We start from the raw sequence: 22,506 nt of genomic DNA, 5'->3' as shown, positions 1-22,506 counted from the left end.
CTACTGGCCTCCTAGACAGCAAAAACTACTGCTACTTTCTGTCATGACATTGATAAAATCTCTTTTCTTTCTTTTTAATAAATTCAATAAATTATATTGATTTATGCAGCAATTCTCTTTAAAAGTATTCCTCACAGAATATGTCAAATCAAACTTCACTACTTATATTTTTAAATGTATGTTCCTTATGAAATCTATAGTCTATCATTTGACCCTGAAAATACCACTAATAGGACCTTATCTTAAGAATATTAAAAGGAAGAGCTTATCGGCACAAGAATATTCATTGTAGTTTTAATAGTTAACAATAACAAAAACAATCTCTATGTTAACAACTTGTACAGAAGCTAAATAATTTAATTAAATATTATTGTGCCATAAGAAATGAAAAAGGTGAAAGCTATATACAAATATGGGGAAAATGAAAGAATTTCAGAATCTTACAATTAGGAGGTTTCAGAAACCTTGTATTCTACTTGAAAAATAATATTTCCCATAAAGTGATACAAAATGGAAAAAAAGTAGAATTAAAATAATATAAATATTATGACAACATCTTATAATTAAGAGGTCCCAGAGGCCTTATATTCTACTCTCTACCTGAAAAGTAACCACCCAGTATGAAGAACATATATTAAAAACTTGTCAAGATGCTAAATAATTTAATTAAAAGCTATATACAAATATGGGAAAAAATAAAAGAATTTTAGAATCTTACAATTAGGAGGTTTTGGAGGCCTTGTACTCTACTACCTACCTGAAAAATAATCTCTCCCATAAACTGATGCAAAAATTTTAAAATGCAGAATTAAAATAATATAAATATTATGATTTAACAACAACAACAACAACAATAGGTTTTTAAAGGAGCAGAGTAACATAGCAGAAACATAGCAGGTAGCAGGAACTTCACCAGTTCTTTGACCTAAGACAGATAATAAACTTCTCTTTGCTATGAGGAGGGAAGGCTTTTTTAAAGATACTTTCTCAAGCATCAAGACCAAAGAAATAACAAGTCTAGGACTGTATAGAGAGAAGAAGAGATTAAGATACACTGAAGTAAATAACTTATTATTACATATAGAAAGGGGTAACATAGTATCTTGAATAGAGTGCTGGACTTGGATTTAAGAAGACTGAAGCTTTGTGTGACTCTGGGCAAGTCACAACTTTAAATTCCTCATCTGCAAAATGAAGATAACAAAATAACATCTAAATCACAAGGCTGTTGAAAGAAACAGCATGACATAGTGGATGGGATACTATACCTGGAGTCAGAAAAATCTTTATTACAATCCTGCCTCAGATATTAGCTATGCGGCTTTACATAAGTCATTTTTGTCTCAGTCAACTAGTATTCATTAAGTACCTCCTTCCTATGTGTCAGGCACTGTTAGTTTTCCTATCTGTAAAATAAGAAATTTAGATTTTTAAGGTTTCTTCTACCTCTTCCTTTATTATCTTAGAATTAGAAGCACTTTGCAAATTTTAAAATATCATATAAATGTTCTCTCTTATTTTATTGTTTTTAAAAATTCATATACAAATTGAACACAAAGGGCAAACAATTTAAAATTTATATTTTCTTTGATTTTATTTTTCATTCGTTTTGGATATTAAGTTTATAATAAAATTATATTAAAATGCTTTGCTAAACAGAATTTCTTTATGCCTTTCTATTAATTATTGGATACTCCCATTTTCCATTTTATTTTCATATCTCATTAAAATTAAATACAGGGAACACATGTGAAAAATTTAGTAAACTTTAAAATACTATAGAGTCGTGAGTAATAATCCCTATGGGTCAACCTCATTGGTAATATGAAAGCATTAGATTAGGTAATAGTACTATACCAAATATTCTCCTAAAATGAAAATCCCGTGATGCAGAGTTTTAAAAGCAATTTGTAATAAAGAAATTTTAGTATAAATCATAGTTATAAGTAATTAATGAATTTAGAGTAATAGAAATCACAATTAGTGTTCTTTGAACTACATGTATATATAGCACTAGTTCTTTCTTAGATGTTTTGATATCCTTTTAAGGCCCAGATAATTGGCGCGCAACATGTTTTATACAGATCCAAAGCAAGACACAAAATAAAAGAATTATCCTGTTTCCAGTTTCTCTTAAACCTCAATTAGATGTAAAAAAAATTTTTACATGATTATCATTAAGATAGATTAAAATTGGTGTGTGGGCTAGCTTTTTATTTATCTGATTAACCACTGATATATGCCAAAATGTTTGTACACATTTAGAGAGCAAATTACTGTGTGGAAAAAGTATATAGAAAGGTTAGATTACCTCTATTGCTCCCTCAAAAGGCCTCACAAACCTGTAAATTGAAATTAATTTCAATCCACACTTTCTAAGTACAAACCTATTTATTATTCCACATAGCCTATACTATAGCTTTGATTACTAAAAGTCCTTTTCCCTAAATATGTAATTTAGCAATAAGCAAGTAGGAATTCCCTCATTTGAGAAGATCTTATGCCCAGATGTTTACCTAGAATGTTTTTTTTTTTTTTTTTAAAGAATTGAAACTGTGCTGGTCTCTGTTATGAGTCAAGAGGAGAAGACACAGGGTGGAAATCATAGTCATCTTCAAATATGGAAGGGTTTCGATATGAAAAAGAATATGACTTTAAAAAATATGAATGATGTAATCATCAACAAATATAAACTAATATATACAAGACAGAAAAGAGAATTGTACATGAGAGTGATAACTATCATTATATACATTTATTTTAAAATAATATATCCAATTTAACAAATAATTGTCCAACTTGTATCCCCTACTTTTGTGTTTTAAAAGTTATATTGATGCTCTTTTTTTTTTTTTTTTAAAGTTTTCAAGAACTCATTCCCCTTCCAATAGAAGCTCTCTCTTGTAGTCAAAAAGTATACTGATCCAAAACAAACCATGCCTAAAACTATACTTCTCATTCTACACCTCTGGTCTATCACCAGTGAGATATTTTATTTGTCCACAGAAGGAAAAACTAAAAATGGATGATGGATGCAAGTTTAAGGCAGAGAAATTTAGGGTTGCTATAAGGAAGATATAGGAATGGGGAGGAGAGAAGGCAATAAGCATTTATTAAGTATCTGCTATATGCCAGGAGCTGTGCTGTTTTACAAATACTGTGTCATTTAATTCTCACAACCATCTGAGAAGTAGATGTTGTTATTATTCCCTATTTTAAGACATTGAGGAAAAGGTAAAATGACTTGCCCAGGATTATACAGCTAAGTGTCTAAGGTTGAAGTAAAGTCCAGTAAGGTGCCATCCAACTTTTAAGAATTAGAGCTAGCCAAAAGTAGCCTGTTTTGAGAAAAATGGTTCCCTTTCCTGAAAGAGACGTCCTCTTCCCATCCTGAATATTATGATTCTCCCGAAGGGTCCCTCCCCAATTTAAACAAAAAACAAATATGACAAGTATGCATAACCCAGCAAAATAAATTCCTACAATCATCATTTCTAAACATGCATATTTCATTCTGATATTTCTTCTTCTGACAGGAAGTGGGTGGAATGATTCAACTTCAGTTTTTTGGTTTATCAATGCATTCATCTGAGTTCTGAAATCCTCCAAAGTTGTTTTTCTCTCTAATGCCATAGAATCTCCAGTTCTGCTCACTTCATTCAGCAACAGATTATAAAGATTTCTCCCCTCAACCAGAGATTGTCAGCAAAGGCTGAATAACCTATTTCCAGGTAAATTGTAAAAGAGATGCTTGGATCAGATGGCTTTCAGGTCCCTTCTGATACTGAAAATATGATTGTGTTGTCTTGGAAATCTCTGGGGCCTTGTATGTTATTACTACATCTGTCCTAAACTGGTAATTTAGGTTTTTTCCTCAGAACACTTAGTTGACTTTTTCCTTATATAACTTCCAGAAGTTTCCAAGTCTTTTGTAATAATTGTGTTTGCCCTCCTGAGAGATAACTGTTTCAAAAAGATCAACTGTGTTTGTTTCAGCTTCAACATTACTTCATACATTCTAAGCCATAGAAGTTTCTTTGTGCAACTTCATTTATTCTGAGAGGTTTTTGTTTTTGTTTTTAACACTCTCTGAGTTGGCCCTAAAACAAATTGTTATCTATAAATTATGACTAAGTGGTAATAATATATAGTTATCAGTTTTGAACTAGTTATATTTTACTGTCAAGTCCTATGAACAGAACATAGGTAGGGACAGTGTTTTATCTGTTATTCAAATTCCTTTAGTCTGTAGTATACTAAAGAATTACTCGATAACTGGTATTAAATGACTGATTTAATAAGACATTTTTCTTGATGGCCATGAAACTATGATTTTTGTTATTAAAATTAAATATTTGTATTACCTTTACCAAGCCTTTATTAATTCATTAAATATTTTATTAATATTTTTAAAAATTATCAAAAATTTCAAATATATCTTCAGCAAGCCTCTCACATAAAGAGAAGAGGAAGAGAAAATAAAAAGCATTTCATAAAACTACACATTAATGGAGTCTGACAGTATAACAATATATGCAGTTCTTCATACCTAATACTACAGAGAAGGGAGAGAGATATAGGGTCTTTTTTTTTTTTTTTTTTTTTGTCATGGCCAAATTCATTATACCATTTTAATTACAAAGCAATTAGTTTTAAGTTTTTCCTACTTTTATTTGTATTATTATAGTCACTGTATATATTATTTTCCTTATCTGCATACTTGACTTTGTATCAGTTCATATAAACCTTTCTATACTTCCTTAAGCTCTTTATATTTACTATTTCTTATCCTGTAGTTATATTCCATTATATTCATGTATATATATATATATATATATATATATATATATATATATATATATATATATATATATATATATATATATATATATATATGCCAAAATTTGTTTAGTCATCCATTCAATGAATATCCATTTTTCAGTTCCTTGTTATTATGGAAAGTTATATCATGATTTAACTTCCTCTTATCCAATTGCAGTTATGTACTACTGAGTTTGGGAATAAAGTTTGGTTCCCTCCTTCAGAATAAATTTGTAGGTTACAAAATAGTAATCTTAGAGCTGGAAGGAAGTTGGAGGCCATGAAGTCCAACTCTTTCATTTTACAAATAACAATGGGCCTAAAGGTTAGAACTGATTCCCCACCTCTTTTCTTGGGCTCAGAATCACATAGCTAAGTTTTTGGAACTTGTTCCTTACTCCTTATTCAGATAACTTTCCCATGTCAGATTACCTTAATCTTCTATGTACTTAGCTGTTTGTAAATTTATATATATATATATATATATATATATATATATATATATATATATATATATATATATATATATATATATATATATATATATATATATACTGAATATATTGACAAATATCAATTTTTCCTGCTACAGGGGGAACTGAAGCTAATGCATTGTTTAAGTACATGACTTCTGAGCTGTACTAAAGCTAAATCTTTTAGAATGTCTGATCAGATTTGAGTTATAGATCACTAGGCTACATAAGACAGGATAAATGGATCTAGATCAGAAAAATACAGCAGGTTATAACTTCCAAGTTTATTAGTATTAGTATTGGGCTTATAATTGGCCATTGTACTTCCAGTCTAGATGAGAAAGGCAAGCTACTCTAAATTATAAAAAAAAGAATAATATGTGGTCCTCAAGGAAAAAAAAATTGTTTTTTGCATTTTTGCATCTCTAGTGATTTGTATAGTGTCTAAAATGTAGAAAGTGCTTAACATATGCTTGTTGACTGATGCTCTAATCAACCTTGAGTGCATAATTCTTTTTTTGGTAACTTCAATCAGTAAAAAAAAAAAAAAAAAAAAAAAAAAAAGTATTAAGTCACTTCCATGTATTAGGAATTTTTAAAGTGTTGGGGATACAAAGAAAACCAAAATACAATTCTTGCTTTCCGGAAGCTTAATGTATCAATAGGGGATTCAACATAGAAGCAACTATGAAGATATGAACAGAATAAATTAAAAATAACAGAAGGAAGGCACTGGAATTAAAGGAGATAAGGAAAGCCTTCTGAAGAAAGTGGAATTTTAGCTGTAATTTGAAGGAAAACTAGGAAGTGGCAATTAAGAGGGAGGGAGAACAATCTAGACCTTGGAAACAGCTAGTGGAATGCCTGAAATCAGGAGATAGTGTGTGTTGTTTAAGGAATATCAAGGAGTCAATAAATGGTACAAGATAGAAAAATACATGGGGAATGAAAGGAAACATAAGGTAGAGGACAACTGGAAAGGCAGGGCAAACGTGCTATAAAGAGCTTTGCATACCAGAAGATTTTGTATTTGACCCTTGAGGTGAAAGGGAGCCAAAGGAATTTATTAAGTAAGTTTTGATGTTATCAGAGATGTGATTTAGGACAATTAATCTGTCAGATAGACAGTAAGAGGGAGAAACTGAGGTAGGAAGACCAAAAAGTAGGATTTTACAATAGTCTAGGAGTGGGCGATGATGCCTCATATTTGAGTGGTGTCAGTTTCAGAAGAAAATAGGTGGCATATGCAAGAGATATTACAGAAATACAATCAATAGATCTTGGCAACTGAAGGGATGGGGTAGAAGAGCAAGAAAAAAGTGAGACATTGAGCCTGACATCAAGGATGTGAGCTTAGAAGAACTGAGAGTACCATGGTGGCTTTGACAGTAATAGGGAAGTTTTTCTGCGGAAAGATAATGAGATCATTTTAGACATACTGAGTTCAAGATATCTAATAGGTTGAGATACGAGATATGAGACTGGAGGTCAGTGGGAAGATCAGGGCTGGGTAAGTAAATATGAGAATTATCAATATAAAGTTGAAAATTGAATCCATGGGAGATGTTGAGCTCATCAAGTGAAATTCTATAGAGGGAGAAGAGAAGAGGTTCATAATTGATAGGAATGATATGAATGAAAATTCAGCAAAGGAGACTAAAAAGGAGAGGAAAGAAAGGCAAGAAAAGCAGAACAGTGTCACAAAAACCTAGAGAGAAGATGTTATTATCAAGGAGAAAAAGATGATTTACAATGTCAAAGCCTGATGAGCAGGCAAGAAAGATAAGAATTAAGAAAAGGAAAGAAGGAAAGAACAATGGAAAGAAGGGAGGGGAAAATGAAACATTTATTGAGTGCCTCCTGTGCCAGGCACTGTGCTAAGGATTTAAAAAATGTTATTTTATTTAATCCTCACATCAACTCAGGAAGGTAGGTGCTATTTTTACATTTTACAATTGAAGAAATGGAAGCAGAGATTAAGTGATTTGCCCAGAACACACAACAATAACTTTTTTTGAGTGTCTGAATTGGATTGGCAATTAAGAGATCAATGAAAGAGTTATTTCAGTTGAATAATGGGATGGGAAATTTGCAGAATTAAGAAAAGAGTGAAAGAAAAAGAAGTGAAGAAATTGATTATTGATGGTCTCAATTTAGGCACAAAAAGGAGGAGTTAGGAAGGAAGATTAAATCAAATGAGGTATTTTAGAAGATGGGGGAACTATGGGCATATTTGTAGGCAGTAGGGAAGCAGCCAGTAGAAAATAGAGAATGAAGATAAATGAAATAATAGGGATTTTTAGATGGGAAAATTTACAATAGATGGTGGAAGAGAGTGCATATAAAGGGGTTTCTTTGAGAAGGCAAATGACTACTCATTACTTGAGACAAGGGTGAAGATAATGGTACAGGGCATATGAGAAGGGAGAATAGGAGGAAGTTTTCAGCAAATGGACTAATTTTGTGTGTGTATGAAATATGAGGTAGTATTCTCAGCAGAGGGTGGGAGGTGAAGGAGCCATGGAATTGCCATTTGAGGAGGGATAAAAATGGTTTGGAAAAGCTGCTGGTATTTGGGATAATTCATCATAGATTGCTGAAAACACAGGTTTTTTGCATATAACATTATTTATGTGTTAATGTACTTTTCTTTACACAGTAACTGTGAAATAATGTGAAAATTGAAGTACACAAAATAACATTTTAACAATGCAAAACATTTTTCATCAATAAAAATTTCCCTAGACTTCTGTGACCTTTTGTGCTAACATCTCAAAAAAACCTATAATAAAAATAAAGACAAAACACTTATTTCAAACAATATTCACTTTTCATAACTTTTCATAACAGCAGATAAAATTCTTGAAAATAAAACTTTTTAGCTTGAATTTTACCTTCCATTGTGTCAAATGTCAGTGTGAGAATGTGGTACTAGAGGTACTATATACTGTATTACTCTACACCTCTCTAACTTGCTATCTTCTGAAAATCAAGAGAGAATTGCTGGGACTTTAGTTACTGCTTTCAGTTGATGCTAAAACTGGTAAGGTCTTGATATCACCTTAGAGAACAAAGTTCTTGCACTAGTATTTTGAAGGAAAGTAGATAGTTCACAAATTTGTACACATAGGGCTCTTACTTTTTTTTCTTTATTGCACAAATCTGTGAATGTGCAAGGTTGCCAACCCAAAAATGAAAATGGGGTTACTAATAAAATCACACAAATGCTTGTAGTCATGAAAATTAAATGCATGAATTATGAGGATTGATTGTAGTTTCTATTTGTGTCTTGACAGGTAGATTTCCAACTTTATGCCATATATTAGATATGATAACAAACATTGTTGCTTCACCCTTTATCTCATTGGGAAGGTTTCTAGTTTATCCAAAGAAGAGTTAATGCTTACTTTTGGTTTTAGATAGAATAAAACTAAGGTTCCAGGTTCCATCTTTCCCTTTTATTTAATCCCTTTTAATCCCTATCAAAGACATTATGGCTCTGAAGAGACAAAAACCCTTATTAGAGTTTTTGGACCTTTTGGTCCATTCCCCTACTGTTTCTCCAATCCCCACTCTCTTTTTAACATTTCAGGGTAAGATATTTTTGGCTTTATGCCTTTCTATTTTGCCTTTTAGAACACCATATTCTAAGATCTCCTATGGCTTTTTAGTAAAATTTCCAGATCTTGTATGATACTGGCTCTGGTTCCTTCATAACTGATTCATTTCTTTCTCAATGCTGCAGTGATGTGTCATTGACATGGGAACTCTGGATTTTGGTTATGACATTACCGGGACATTTCCTTTTGGGAGTTATCCATGAATTCTTTCAATCTTTATTTTGTCCTCTGATTCTAATAGTTCTAGCCAGTTTTAATTAATGATTTCTTGAAATGTAATGTCCAAGCATTAATTTTTTTTTCCTTCTATTAGCCTACAGGGGAGTCCAAAGATTATTAAAATTACCTCTCCTTGAGCTGTTTTTCAGATCAGGTATTTTTTATATCAAATATACAACATTTTCTTCCATTTTTCAATCTTTTGATTTTGTTGTACTATTTCTTGCTATCTTATAGAGTCATTGATTTCTATTAATTTTAGTTCTAGTTTATAAGGAATCTGTTTCTTGGATAAAGTTTGCCACTTTGTTTTCTCCTTCCAATTCTTTCCTTTAAAGCTTTTATAACAGTTTTTGAGTTTCATTTCATTTCTCCTATTATATCCATGTAGTCTTATAGGAAAATTTATTTGAATTTCTATTTTGGTTTTATGGAGTTAGAATTGCAATAATTTATTTTATTCTGGTTATTATTTTCTTTGATTTACTCATCTTTCCAGGTTTAGTTCCTAAACTGATCGAGGCTTTATACTAAAGAAAACCTCTGCCTCTTGCTCCACTTTTTGGTGGGATGCTCTCCTCTACTTTGTCTCATGCTGGGTTTCTTAGATTGTTGCATATACCTTCATCTCTTGGGATTAGGCCCTCCTACCCTGGATCTTTGGGATTTTCTTATTCAGTGAGTGTCTAGAGTGTTCCTATCTAAGTGTTTATGTGACTATTGCTCTCAAGACCTCTAGGGTCTTCATCCAAGAACACTATGACCAGTTTGGGGCTTTCTGTGGGGGAGGGAAGAGGGCTCTCTGCTTTTATTGCCTGCAAACAAAGAGCTAAGTGCCTGACTATACATGCTGGATGAACAAGGATGCTCAGTTTATTTGCTTGTGGGGTACTGGCTTTGGTTGACAAACTTCTGCTTCTGAGTGACTATTTATGTGATTTTAGGGTGGAAAAGTCACTTTTTGGATTTCTCATTGGAGTTTTTGATCACTATTCAGTCTGGTAAAAATTTCAGGTTTTTGTTGTTTCAGGTCTGTGGGAACTGGATAGTTTGCCTGAAATTAGGTGACCACAGAACTATCTTGGTCTAAAGTCCCAATATTGAGCTATTTTAAAATAACAAAACCAAAGAGTTTATAAGCTAGTGGAATCATCCCAAGTTCTTTTAGGTCTGGAAATTTATTTCTTTTACACAAGAGAAAAAGCAACAGCAACTATATTCATAAAAGATAATGCAAAAACATTAATTCCAATGAGCAATAGTAATTTATTATAAAAAACTTTTTCTTTAACACTTGTGGAAATAACAAAAAGTTTATTTTACTTACAATTCAGACAGATACAAATACAAATACACTATCAAATTTGCTTGTCATTCATTCTTGAAGAAGACCAAATTGACATTACTATGCTGGAGTAAAGTTACACTGTGTCTGATTGTGGCTTATCAGGCCAATATGAGCTCAGAATGCTCTGCCACAGATTGGACACAAATAATATGTGTCCACATTATAATAATAATTTCAAATTATTTCAAATTTGGCCTCTAGCACTTAACACTTATAAGCTGTGTGATCCTGGATCACTTAACCTCAATTGCCTTGCAAAAAAATTATATTGAAGAATTGATCAAAGCATTCTCATATATATCACCAGATATATTTCTGTTTAGATACGTAAAAAAATAAAATCCTAAAGTAACAGAAGGTCTATTTTTTCTGATTCTCATCTCTAGCCATGGACAAGCCAGCTTAATTATAATAAGGTCTCTTGATTTTAAATTATTGTTCACAAGACTGTCCAACTCTCCAGGTGCATTTTCTAAATGACAATACAGGACAATCTTTTGGGGGAAAACAGAGCTCTAAACTGGAGCTCTATAAACTAGAGGGTCATAGATGAATTACAAAGACAATCTCTGTTTAGTTAGTGAAGATAATTCAGATAAAACCATTTTTTCCAATATTGAAAATAAAATTTGAAACTTTTAATGAGAAAGTTCTACAGTATTTTTACATTAAAAACATGATAAATCTCATGTAAAGGAGGGAAAGGGCAATTAAGTGACTGCAGAGGATAGAGGGCTGATCCTGAAGTCAGGAGGATTTGAGTTCAACTCAGTCTCAGACACTTACTGTGTGATCCTGGGCAAGTCACTTAACTCTGTCAAAGTTCCTCATTTGTAAAATAAGCCAGAGAGGAAAATAGCAAACTATTCCAGTATCTTTGCCAAGAGAACTCCAAATGGGATGCTGAAGTGTTACACATAACTAATCAACTAAACAGCAACAAAAAGGAAAAGAATATCTTTCTTCTGTCTTTTTTTTTAAAAACAAAAGGCAGAAATTTCTCCATAAAGAATGGTTAAAAATATTTTTTTTTCAGACAAGTTACATAATTGTTCCCTAACTTTCTGAGACATGGAAAAAGCTCACATTTTAGCCAAATGGAATGTCAAAGTTTGTGATTAGTGCCAATAAACAAATGCCTAAGCACTTTTTCCTCCAACAGGATTCTTAGGTTAGACAATGATTTTTTCAATTCTTTCCAGAGAACCCGACAGTACAGAATTTCTTTTCTTGTAAAAGAAGCCGAATCTCTCACAATCTCTGCCCTAAATTGTACCAGTGACCTATCATTTTGTGTAATGATACCAACTTGGCAGAAAAGAGAACAAATATCAGAAAGACTCTCTCAGACAGATGTGAAATAATCTCCTGATTCCCAGACATCAGCTATTTAACACAGACATAAAATTTATCCTTGTTCAAAACAGTTTCTTTGAAGTGTTGCTCATCACTAATCCTATGCGATTTTATAGAATATGTAGGATTTTCTTTTAAGCAAACACAATATAAGAAATTTTACTATATACAAAAGATGAGTAAGTAGGGAGGCAGCATGAAATTGTGGGAAAAAACACTCATTGAGTATAATTCAGACTTTACTTTTGGTCTTGGGGGTCTTTAATTCTTTGTGTGTGACCTTAAGCAAGTCACTTAATGATATACTCACACATATACATGTTTATAACTACATATCAATTATGTTGTACATATTTTGATTCTATAAAGTTAATTTAGGTCTTTCTCTCCCATTGGATTGGGAATTCTATATTTTAGTCTTTCTTTGTACTCCTGCATCTTACCCAGTGCCTGGTACATATGAAGTACTTAATAATGGCTTGTCAACAGGCTGATTTTTGACGATGTGGGCACAGTATTATAACCATCATTAAAATATGGAAGATACAGATCCACTTTCATAACATACATTCTAAACACATTTTTACAAAAGGATTCTTCCCACACAAAATCTAGAAACAAAGGGGAACAAGAGAAGAAATACTTTCTCATTCTACATATTCAAATATAAGGCAAATTTTTTTTCTAATCCATAATGATGGGGAAAAAACCAATGCTCCTTGCTGACTGTATCCCAATGTATATGAATTGGAAAAGAGAACAAACATACATAAATTAGGGAATAATTTTAACTTGTTAGTTTAAAAGTAAATATGGAATTTTAATTTCAATTCATAACATTTATTAAATATTTAGTCTCTGTGAACCGCAATGCTAAGCAATGTATTCATATTTCATTTTGAATTTTCCAAAATATTTACCACTTAAGTAATGAAATATTTAATTATTTAAAAAATTTTTTGTAATGAAATATTTATAAAATATCAAAGCAAGCCAACCAAGATACACTAAGGAAAATTATAAGCATATACAGTAAGTGATTTTTTTTTTACAAATATGAATGGAGTGATATGAAATTATTATATAATTGAAATATTAAATAAGGAATGGATAAGTAAAAAGATTTAGCAACACAATGATATATAATAATGACTCTATGCCATCTTCTATTTTAAGGTAAAACCCTAATTATTTGATTCTTAGACTACTGGAATAACCTCTAACTCATCTTTACACTTTTCATTGCTTCCCATTTATAATATGTCCAGCTCCCAGATTAATTTCTCTTATGTGCAGATAGCTGTCCTAATGTCTTATTAAGTGATAGACTATATCAGATCAGCTATCCTTATGCCTTATTAGATAGTAGAGTTGATATGACCTACTAAAATACTATATTGGGGGCAGCTAGGTGGCACAGTGGATACAGCACCAGCCCTGAAGTCAGAAGGACCTGAGTTCAAATTTGACCTCAGATATTTAATACTTCCTAGCTGTGTGACCCTAGGCAAGTCACTTAACCCCAATTACCTCAGGAAAAAAAAAAGACTATATCACATTAGCAAATGTTCTGGCAATCTTTCAAATTGAATATAGGCTTATTGATGTTTATTGTCCAAGGATAATCTTTCATTTATTGAGTATCTATTATATGTCAGACACTCAAGTGCTAGAGATAAAAAGATAAATATGAAACATTCCATGGCTTGAAAAACTTACATTCTATAGGGTCAGAAAGGACAAATATGCAAATAAGTAAACAGAAAAAATATAGAATTAATTTAATACAGGAAAAAACATACACAAACCAGTGAAATGTAGGTAAAATAAGGCAAAAGGGAGGCTACAAAAAGTCATAGAGTGGTGTGTGAATTACTTGGGACAAATTATAATTTTGATATAGTTTCAATTTGGATCAGATGAAGCCACAGAAAGTTCTCTCTTGATATTGGATGATAAACATGTGTCATTGTTCTTCATTGTTGTGTTTTTTAATTCTCTGGCTTTTTAAGAATGTGTACTGCTCAGATGAATACAGAGAGACTTGAAGAGACATACATGAACTGATGCTAAGTGAAATGAGCAGAACCAGGAGATCATTATACAATTCAACAATACTATATGAGGATTAGTTCTGATGGACGTGACTCTCTTCAACCATAAAAGGATCCAAATCAGCTCCAATTGATCTGTAATGAACAGAACTTGCTACACCCAGAGAAAGAACACTGGGAAATGAGTATGGACCACAACATAACATTTCCACTCTTTCTGTTATTATTTGCTTGCATTTTTGTTTTTTCTTCTCAGGTTATTTTTACCTTCTTTCTAAATCCGATCTTTCTTGTTCAATAAGATAATGGTATAAATATATATTATATACACATATATTGTATTTAACATATTTAACGTATATGGGACTACCTGCCATCTAGGGGAGAGAGTAGAAAGAAGGAGGGGAAAAATTGAAACAAAAGTTTTTGCAAGGGTAAATGTTGAAAAATTACCCATACATATGTTTTGTATACAAAAAGCTATAATAAAAAAGAATGTTATGCTCCAAGAAAATGACAAAAGTTGTAGCTCTTAAAGAGAATAATTATGGGGCAGCTAGATGGCACAGTGCATAGAGCACCAGCTCTGGAGCCAGAAGGACCTGAGTTCAAAACTAGTCTCAGACACTTAACACTTCTTAGCTGTGTGACTCTGTTGAAAGTCACTTACCCTAATTGCCTCACAAAAAAAAAAAAAAAAAAAAAAAAAAAAAAAAAAAAAAAAAAAGAGAGAGAGAGAGAGAATGATTGTTAAGATTGAGCAGTATTTCAGGGTGTGACAAAGTTTATTTAAAGACCACAATGAAAAAAAGATCAGTTACACCAAAGAGAAAAGGAAAGTTTAAAATGAAAAAAAAATTCCAAGAACAAATAAACTATTATAGCAAAACAGCTTAATTAATACTTAAAAAAAAATTGGCCTTCAGAGGAAGCTAGATTCTGGAGCAGTTGATACTGAATGAAAGGTCCCTAGTATGGCACAAACTTCTTAAAATTGGAAGAACAATTGAAAAAAACAAAAACAAAAAGATCTGCTAAACATTGTGAGGTGAAAATAGTTGTGGACAAGACAAAAAAATAGAAGAGAATATTGAATATTGGAAAAAGGTAATTTTTACTGACAAAACTCCTTTTTTCATTCAAAATAGTACCAAACTTTTCACCACAAGAAGTCTAAATTTGGGCATCTTCATCAGATTATAAAACATCAGTCCTCAAAAGAGTTTTAGGGATTTGTTAGGTTTATTTGTAGGCTTAGAATTTGCTATCCCCTTAGAATGATGAATTCTAATAAACATAATGACAAATATATATTGATAAATATATTGAAAACCATTTTTCTAGCCTTAGAAAAATTCTCAAATATAGCATACAACATTGAAATATGCTTAATAAATGTTTATTAATTGATTAAATGCATTTTTTTTGCATCTATTATCCTGCCTCACTTCACTTTTACAGAACAACATGCCCCTGAAATGGATGCTTACTTCCTTGTGCTCCCAACCCCATCTGCTTTTCTGCCTACTTTATGTGTGGTCTCCCCTTTTAGATTGTAAGCTCCTCAAGGGGGGGAATTATCTTTCATTTGATTAATTGCACACCTAGCACTTAGCACAATGCCTGGCATATTCAGGGGCATAATAAATGTTTTTTTGGTTTTTTTGCATTAGATTGAATTGATAGACTACACATTAGAAAGATTAAGACACTCACCTAAGAGATGGAAATAAACATGATTCAATGATCTTGATTTGATTTAATTTGATTTAAAAACCATTTACTATAGTAAAGATCATAACTAAGACCATACTCTATAGCCAGATGAAATTCATGCTAGGAATACAGGGATGGTTCAATTAAAAAAACTATATGCATGACTGACCATATCAAAAACAAAACAGCAAAACATCATATTATATCAATAGATGCAGAAAAAGCTTTTGACAAAATACAGCAACTCTTCCTTCAAAAACATTAGAAAGCATATGAGTAAGTGAGTCTTTCTTAAAATGATAACCAGTATCCATCTAAAATCAAGAGCAAACTAGAAATTTTTTCCAATAAGATCAGGTGCAAAGCAAGGATGTCCATTATCATCATTGCTATTCAATATTGTATCAGAAATGCTCACCATTGCAATAAAATAAGAAAATTAAAGGAACAAAAGTAGTCAATACGGAAACAAAATTATCACTTTGCAGATAATGTGATAGTTTAGCGAAACCTATGAATCAACTAAAATTAGCTGAAACAATCATACAACTTTAGTGAGTTTTATGATATAAAATGAACCCAATAAATCATCAGTATTTCTATCGCTAATAAAAGAAAGAGAAATTCTATTTAACTGCAGAGCATGATAAATGTGGAAATATGTTTAGGAGAATTTCACATGTTTAATCTATATTGGATTACTTGTTGTCTAGGAGAAAGGGAAGGAGGAAAGGAGGGAGAAAAAATTTGTAATACAAAGTTTTACAAGGGTGAATGTTAAAAACTTTCTTTGATGTATTTTGAAAAATAAAAAGCTATTCTAAAAATAATTAAAAGATCAAAACCAAAAAATAAAATAACTACAGACATTATAAAATACTTGAGTTTATCTGCTTAAGACAAACCAAGGGACTATATGAACACAATTAGAAAACATTTTTCACACAAATAAAGACAGATCTCAGCAATTGGAGAAATATTAATTGTTCTTGCTAAATCAATGTATTCATTTGCTAAACCAATAGAATGCAAATGATAATTCTACATTATTAATTTACTATATGTGTTATTCCATCAGACTCCGAAAGAATTATTTTATAGAGCTACCAAAAAAAAAAAAAAAAAAAAGACAAAATCCATCTGGGAGAACAGAGGGTTGAAAATATCAAGGAAATCAAAACAAAAAAAAATCTGAAGCATGGTGACCAACCAGTGCCAGATTTTAAGCTGTATTACAAAGCAGTAATCATCAAAACAGTCTGGCTGAGAAACAGAAAGGGTAGATTAGTGGAATAGATTAGGTATATAATACACAGTAATAAGTGAGCATAATAATCTAGTGTTTGATAAACTCAAAGATGAAAGCTTTAGGAGCAAGAATTCACTATTTGACATTTGCTGAGAAAATACTACAATAGGAGAGGTGAGAGGCACTGCATTATTGAGTTGACAGAGGAAGTAAATTGTGAGAAGACTTGAAAGGTAGGGGCAGGTTATGAAGTGCTTTGAAAGCCAAACAGGATTTTATATTTTATCTCAGAGGCAATAGGGAGCCATTGACATTTACGGGAAAGAAGATGAACTGGTGTGGAGAGAAATTTAAGGCAAGAGGTTAACCAGAAAGAACTTTAGGCTTAAAATGATAAAGGTCTATATCAGGTTGGTAGCAGTGACAAGAGAAGAGGATAAACATGACATATCTCACATAATCTGAATGCAGATTAAATAACATTTAAAATAAGGGGGAGAGTGGGTTGTACATATTAATCTCATTTTCATAAAAATCAAAGGAGGATTAAATACCTCTCTCCCACAAACCCACACATTAACTCATTCATAAAAGTTCTGACTTAAAAACACATTCAATATTATTGTTCTGTAAGAAAAGACCAACAGGATGATTTCTGAAAGGCCTGGAGAGACTTACATGAACTGATGCTGAGTGAAATGAGCAGGACCAGGAGATCATTATATACTTCAACAACGATACTATATGATGATCAATTCTGATGGACAAGGCCCTCTTCAACAATGATATGAACCAAATCAGTTCCAATAATGAACTGAACCAGCTACACCCAGCGAAAGAACTCTGGGAGTTGACTATGAACCCCTATATAGAATTCCTATTGCCTCTATTCTTGTCTGCCTACACTTTTGATTTCCTTCCCAGGCTAATTGTATACTGTTTCAAAGTCCGATTCTTTTTGCACAGCAAAATAACTGTTTGGACATGTATACATATATTGTATTTAACTTATACTTTAACATAGTTAACATGTATTGGTCAACCTGCCATCTTGGGGAGGGAGTGGGGGGAAGGAAGGGAAAAATTGGAACAAAAGGTTTTGCAATTGTCAATGCTGAAAAATTACCTATGCATAAAATTTTTGTAAAAAATAAATGTTAATTAAAAAAACATTTAACTGAACAGTGAGTCAGATAGAGACAGAGAAAGGGAGATTGAAAAGGAAGATAAATTCAGGAAGGAATTAATAATAAGCAAAACAAATTGTATTTTTGGAGGGAAGATTGTGAAGGAAGAAGGAAAGGATATGAGATCAGGAACTAGTGAGTATAAGACAAGAGGAATAGTGGAACAGAAGTAAATTGCATCAAACATTGTTCCCTAACGTTGAGAACACTCTTATCTCAACTTTCTTTTCTTTTTATAAAGGGGATAGGGATGTGTAAAGTCCAGATCCTATATTGTGTCCTTCAAAGTCTTGAATCTTCTCCTGTCAGAATGTCTCCAGCCAGCTTCAGTCTCTAGCTCCCTTTGAATCCAAAGCCTCCAGCCAGCATGAAGGTAGCCATGGGAATGAGTCAGACTCTGCCTCCAAGAGTGTGGGATTGTGGGTTTCTCAGAATTCAATCCTAGTTGTAAATCTCTCGGAAGTCCATGAGTAGGCTCTTCCTTTAGACTTGTGAATCTGCTGGATTTGTGAATCCACTTAATCCTAGTTCTGAATCTCCTCGAGTTTCCCTGAAGTTCTTCCCTTTACTCACTCCAGACTCAATCCTTCCAGACTCAAACTTGGCTCCTTATATCCTCCCAGAAAATGGGCTTGTGGGAACTCCTTACATAACCAATGAGCAAGCTCTTTTAAAGGTGTTAACTCCTTTAAAGGTGTGAACTCCTTTCAGAAGTCTAAAAGTATAAACTCCTTTTAAAGGTGTGAACCAAGCACATTACTTTGTCTCAAGTTCTGGCCCATAACATCTGCAAGAATCCTAACAAAGATGGTACAAAGAGAGGGAAATTCATAAAAATACAGGACAGAGGGAAAATAACTAAATTTATTGATAGATAATTGAATTTATTAAGTGATTACTATACAAAAAATAAAAGCAAGCAAGACAATTTAATAATAATGTAATAAATGACTTCATTTGAAAGTACTTGTAACAATCTACCCCTCTATTTTCTATTTTTTTAAATTAATAAAACATTCTCACTACCATCTCATCCCACTGGGGATAAAAGGTAAAGGGAAATAAATTCCTTTTTTTTTTGAGGTTCAAATAAGATAATGTATTTAAAATAGGATACAAAATCTATCAATTTGGATCATATAGAATTCCATATTAGAAACATTACTTAGTTATCATTACGCCTAATACATAAGGTGATGCAATAATCATTACTAGCTAAAATTTCACTAAAACTTTTTGAAAATCTATACACATCTGAAGGCTTAGGAAGGCTAAATGATTAGACAGTTAGTTCCTAGGTCTCCTGACTTTTTTAAAAAAAATAATAGTTTTTTAAAAAAATTTTCAAAATATATGCAAAGATAGTTTTTAACATTCACCTTTGCAAAACCTTGTGTTCAAATTTTTTCTCCCTCTCTTCTTCCCATTCTCCTCCACATACCAAGTAATCTAATATATATATATTAAACTTCTACTGTTCTTCCATACACATTTCCACAATAATCATGCTGCAGAAGAAAATCAGATCAAAAAAAGAAAAAAAAATGAGGAAGAAAACAAAAACCAAGCAAACAACAACAACAAAAAAAGGTGAAAATACTAATGATCCACATTCAGTTCCGACAATTCTCTCTCTGGATGCAGATAGCTCTCTCCATCACAAGTGTATTGGAATTGGCATGAATCATGTCAATGTTGAAAAGAGCCAAGCCCATAAGAATTAATCATAACATTATCTTCTTGTTGCTGTGCATAATGGTCTCTTGGTTCTACTCACTTTACTTAGCAACAGTTCATGTAAGTTTCTCCAGGCTTTTCTGAAATCATCCTGCTGATCATTTCTTACAGAACAATAATATTCCATAACATACATATACCATAACTTATTCAGTCATTCTCCAACTGATGGGCATCCACTCACTTTTCAGTTCGTTCCCACTACAAAAAGGGTTGTTATAAACATTTTTGTACAAATGGGTCATTTTCTCTTTTTTATGATCTATTTGGGATGCAAGCCCAGTAGAGACTCCTAGATCAAAGGTTATATGCACAGTTTGATAGTCCTTTGGGCATAGTTCCATATTGCTTTCCAGAATGGCTGGTTCATTTCACAACTTCACCAACAATATATCAGTGTCCCAGTTTTCCCATATCCTCTCCAACATTTATTGTTATCTTTTCCTGTCATCTTAGTCAATCTGAGAAGTATGTAGTGATGCCTCAGAGTTGTCTTAATTTGCATTTCTCTAATCAATAGTGATTTATAGCATTTTTTCATATGATTAGAAATGACTTTAATTTGTTTGAAAATTGTCTATTCATATCCTTTGACCATTTATCAGATGGGAAATGGTTTTTATTATAAATTCGAGTCAATTCTCTATATATTTTAGAAATGAGGCCTTTATCAAAGTCCTTGAATATAACAATTTCCCCCAGTTTTCTGCTTCCCTTCTAAACTTTTTTGCCTTGGTTTTGTTTATACAAAAGCTTTTTTTTTTCTTTTTTTAAATTAATTTTATAATTATAATTTTTTTTGACAGTACATATACATGGATAATTTTTTTTTTACAACATCATCCCTTGTATTCACTTTCCCAAATTTTCCCCTCCCTCCTTCTATTCCCTCCCCTAGATGACAGGCAATCCCATACATAATAAATGTGTATACAAAAGCTTTTTAATTTAATTTAATCAAAATTATCCATTTTTGTGCAAAAACTTCTTTAATGTAATGGAAATTATCAATTTTGCATTTCATAATGTTTTCTCTTTCTTGTTTGATCATAAATTCTTCCTTTCTCCAAAGATCTGATGGCTAAACTGTCCCTTGATTTCCTAATTTGCTTATAATATCACCCTTTATGTCTCAATCATGAACCCATTTTGACCTTATCTTGGTATAGGGTGTTAGATATTGGGCACTAGCTAGTTTCTGCCATACTATTTTCCAAGAAATTTTTGTCAAATAGTGAATCCTCATTGCCGAAGCTGACGTCTTTGGGGTTATAAAATATTAAACTATACATAGTCATTAACTATTGTGTCTTGTGTACTTACATATTCCACTGATCCACTACTCTATTTCTTTGCCTCAATTGCTACCTCTCCTTAATCACTGAATAGGTGCACTTAAAAAGGCCATGGTCTCTCATTGCATCCAGAGCCACCTCTAGTCCTTCTGATCTGTATCTGGCCACTGGACACAGATGGCTCTGGAGGGGAAAGTGAGGCAGGTGACTTTGCACAGCCCTTCTTCACTTAAATCCGATTCATTTGCATGTCATGGAATTACCTCCCTTAAGTCATGGTCCTCTTTGAGAATGAAGGACAAACAATAATATTAGTTAGTACCAGGTGGTTTTGACTGCTGCTTCATAATACAATTTTAGTTCTGGTATGGCTAGGACACAGGAAGGGACATTGTAAAGAGAAGATGAGGAAGTAGAATTGAAGTTCTGGGCCTTGGCAAGACATGACAAAACTCACAAGTCCAAGACTAGAGGTGCAGGAATAGAATCCATGGTTATGGTATGGAAGAAGTATAAATGGTAATCTAATAGAGAAAATATGGCAAGGAGATGGCTTGGAGGTGTCATGGAGATGCATGTCTCAGTAAGATAAAGCAAAAAGGGACTCACTAGAAGAATCTATGATTTTAATGGAGAGGAAGTAGATGTGATAAGCAAGCCCTGTGAATATGTGGATATGAATATGAATAAGATGAATGTATCCTATACTTTCATAGAGGTGGGCAGCAAAATGTGTTAGCAAGCTGAATCCTATAATACATTGATTACAAGAAAGACATTTGAAACACAAAAATTCAAAGACTATTACAGAAAAGGCCTGGAAAAAATTCTGCCAAATTTAAGTGGAACTCAAAAAACCAAAATCCCAACAGGAATGGGAATCATGATTTTAGTAAGGCAATAGCAAAAATAAATTTGGTAAGAAAAAAATGGCAAACTATATTCTGCTTAAAGATATCTTACCAATGAATTAATATTGATACTTATTATGTACCAAATGCAATGCATCCAAATACTTAAAGCAAGAGTCAAGAAAATTTTAGGAAGATAGTATAATCCTGAGTGAACTTAGTGTACCACTCAGATTTAGAAATTAAAGTTAAAAGTCTGAATAAAATTTTAAATAGCCAGATATGATAGATTTATAGCAATTACAAAAGGGGAACACAAAGGAGTCTATTTCTGAACCATGCATGACACGCACAAAACTCATACAACAAATGCAGAAATATTAAGTACATCCTGTACCGACCATAACATAATAAAAATATATTCAAGAAATTATCTTAGAAGAAAAGATGAAAAATAAATAAATTGTAGACTAAATCACTCAATCTCAAAACATTCCTGGGTCAAAAACCAAATGGAGAATATAGAAAATTGTATTAAAGAAAATGAAAACATACCAAAAACAACAAAAAGGAAAAAACA

At 32.2% G+C, this 22,506-nt stretch overlaps 1 protein-coding gene across 1 annotated transcript in view; it reads right to left on the bottom strand.

The window, feature by feature from the left end:
• FAM13A (family with sequence similarity 13 member A) overlaps positions 1-22,506 on the bottom strand; it is a 196,013-nt gene that overhangs the window by 134,417 nt on the left and 39,090 nt on the right. The window lies entirely within an intron of this gene.

This window comes from Sminthopsis crassicaudata, chromosome 6 (genome assembly GCF_048593235.1).
Source record: "Sminthopsis crassicaudata isolate SCR6 chromosome 6, ASM4859323v1, whole genome shotgun sequence".
NCBI lineage: Eukaryota > Metazoa > Chordata > Mammalia > Dasyuromorphia > Dasyuridae > Sminthopsis > Sminthopsis crassicaudata.
This window is presented reverse-complemented; position numbering and strand designations above follow the sequence as displayed.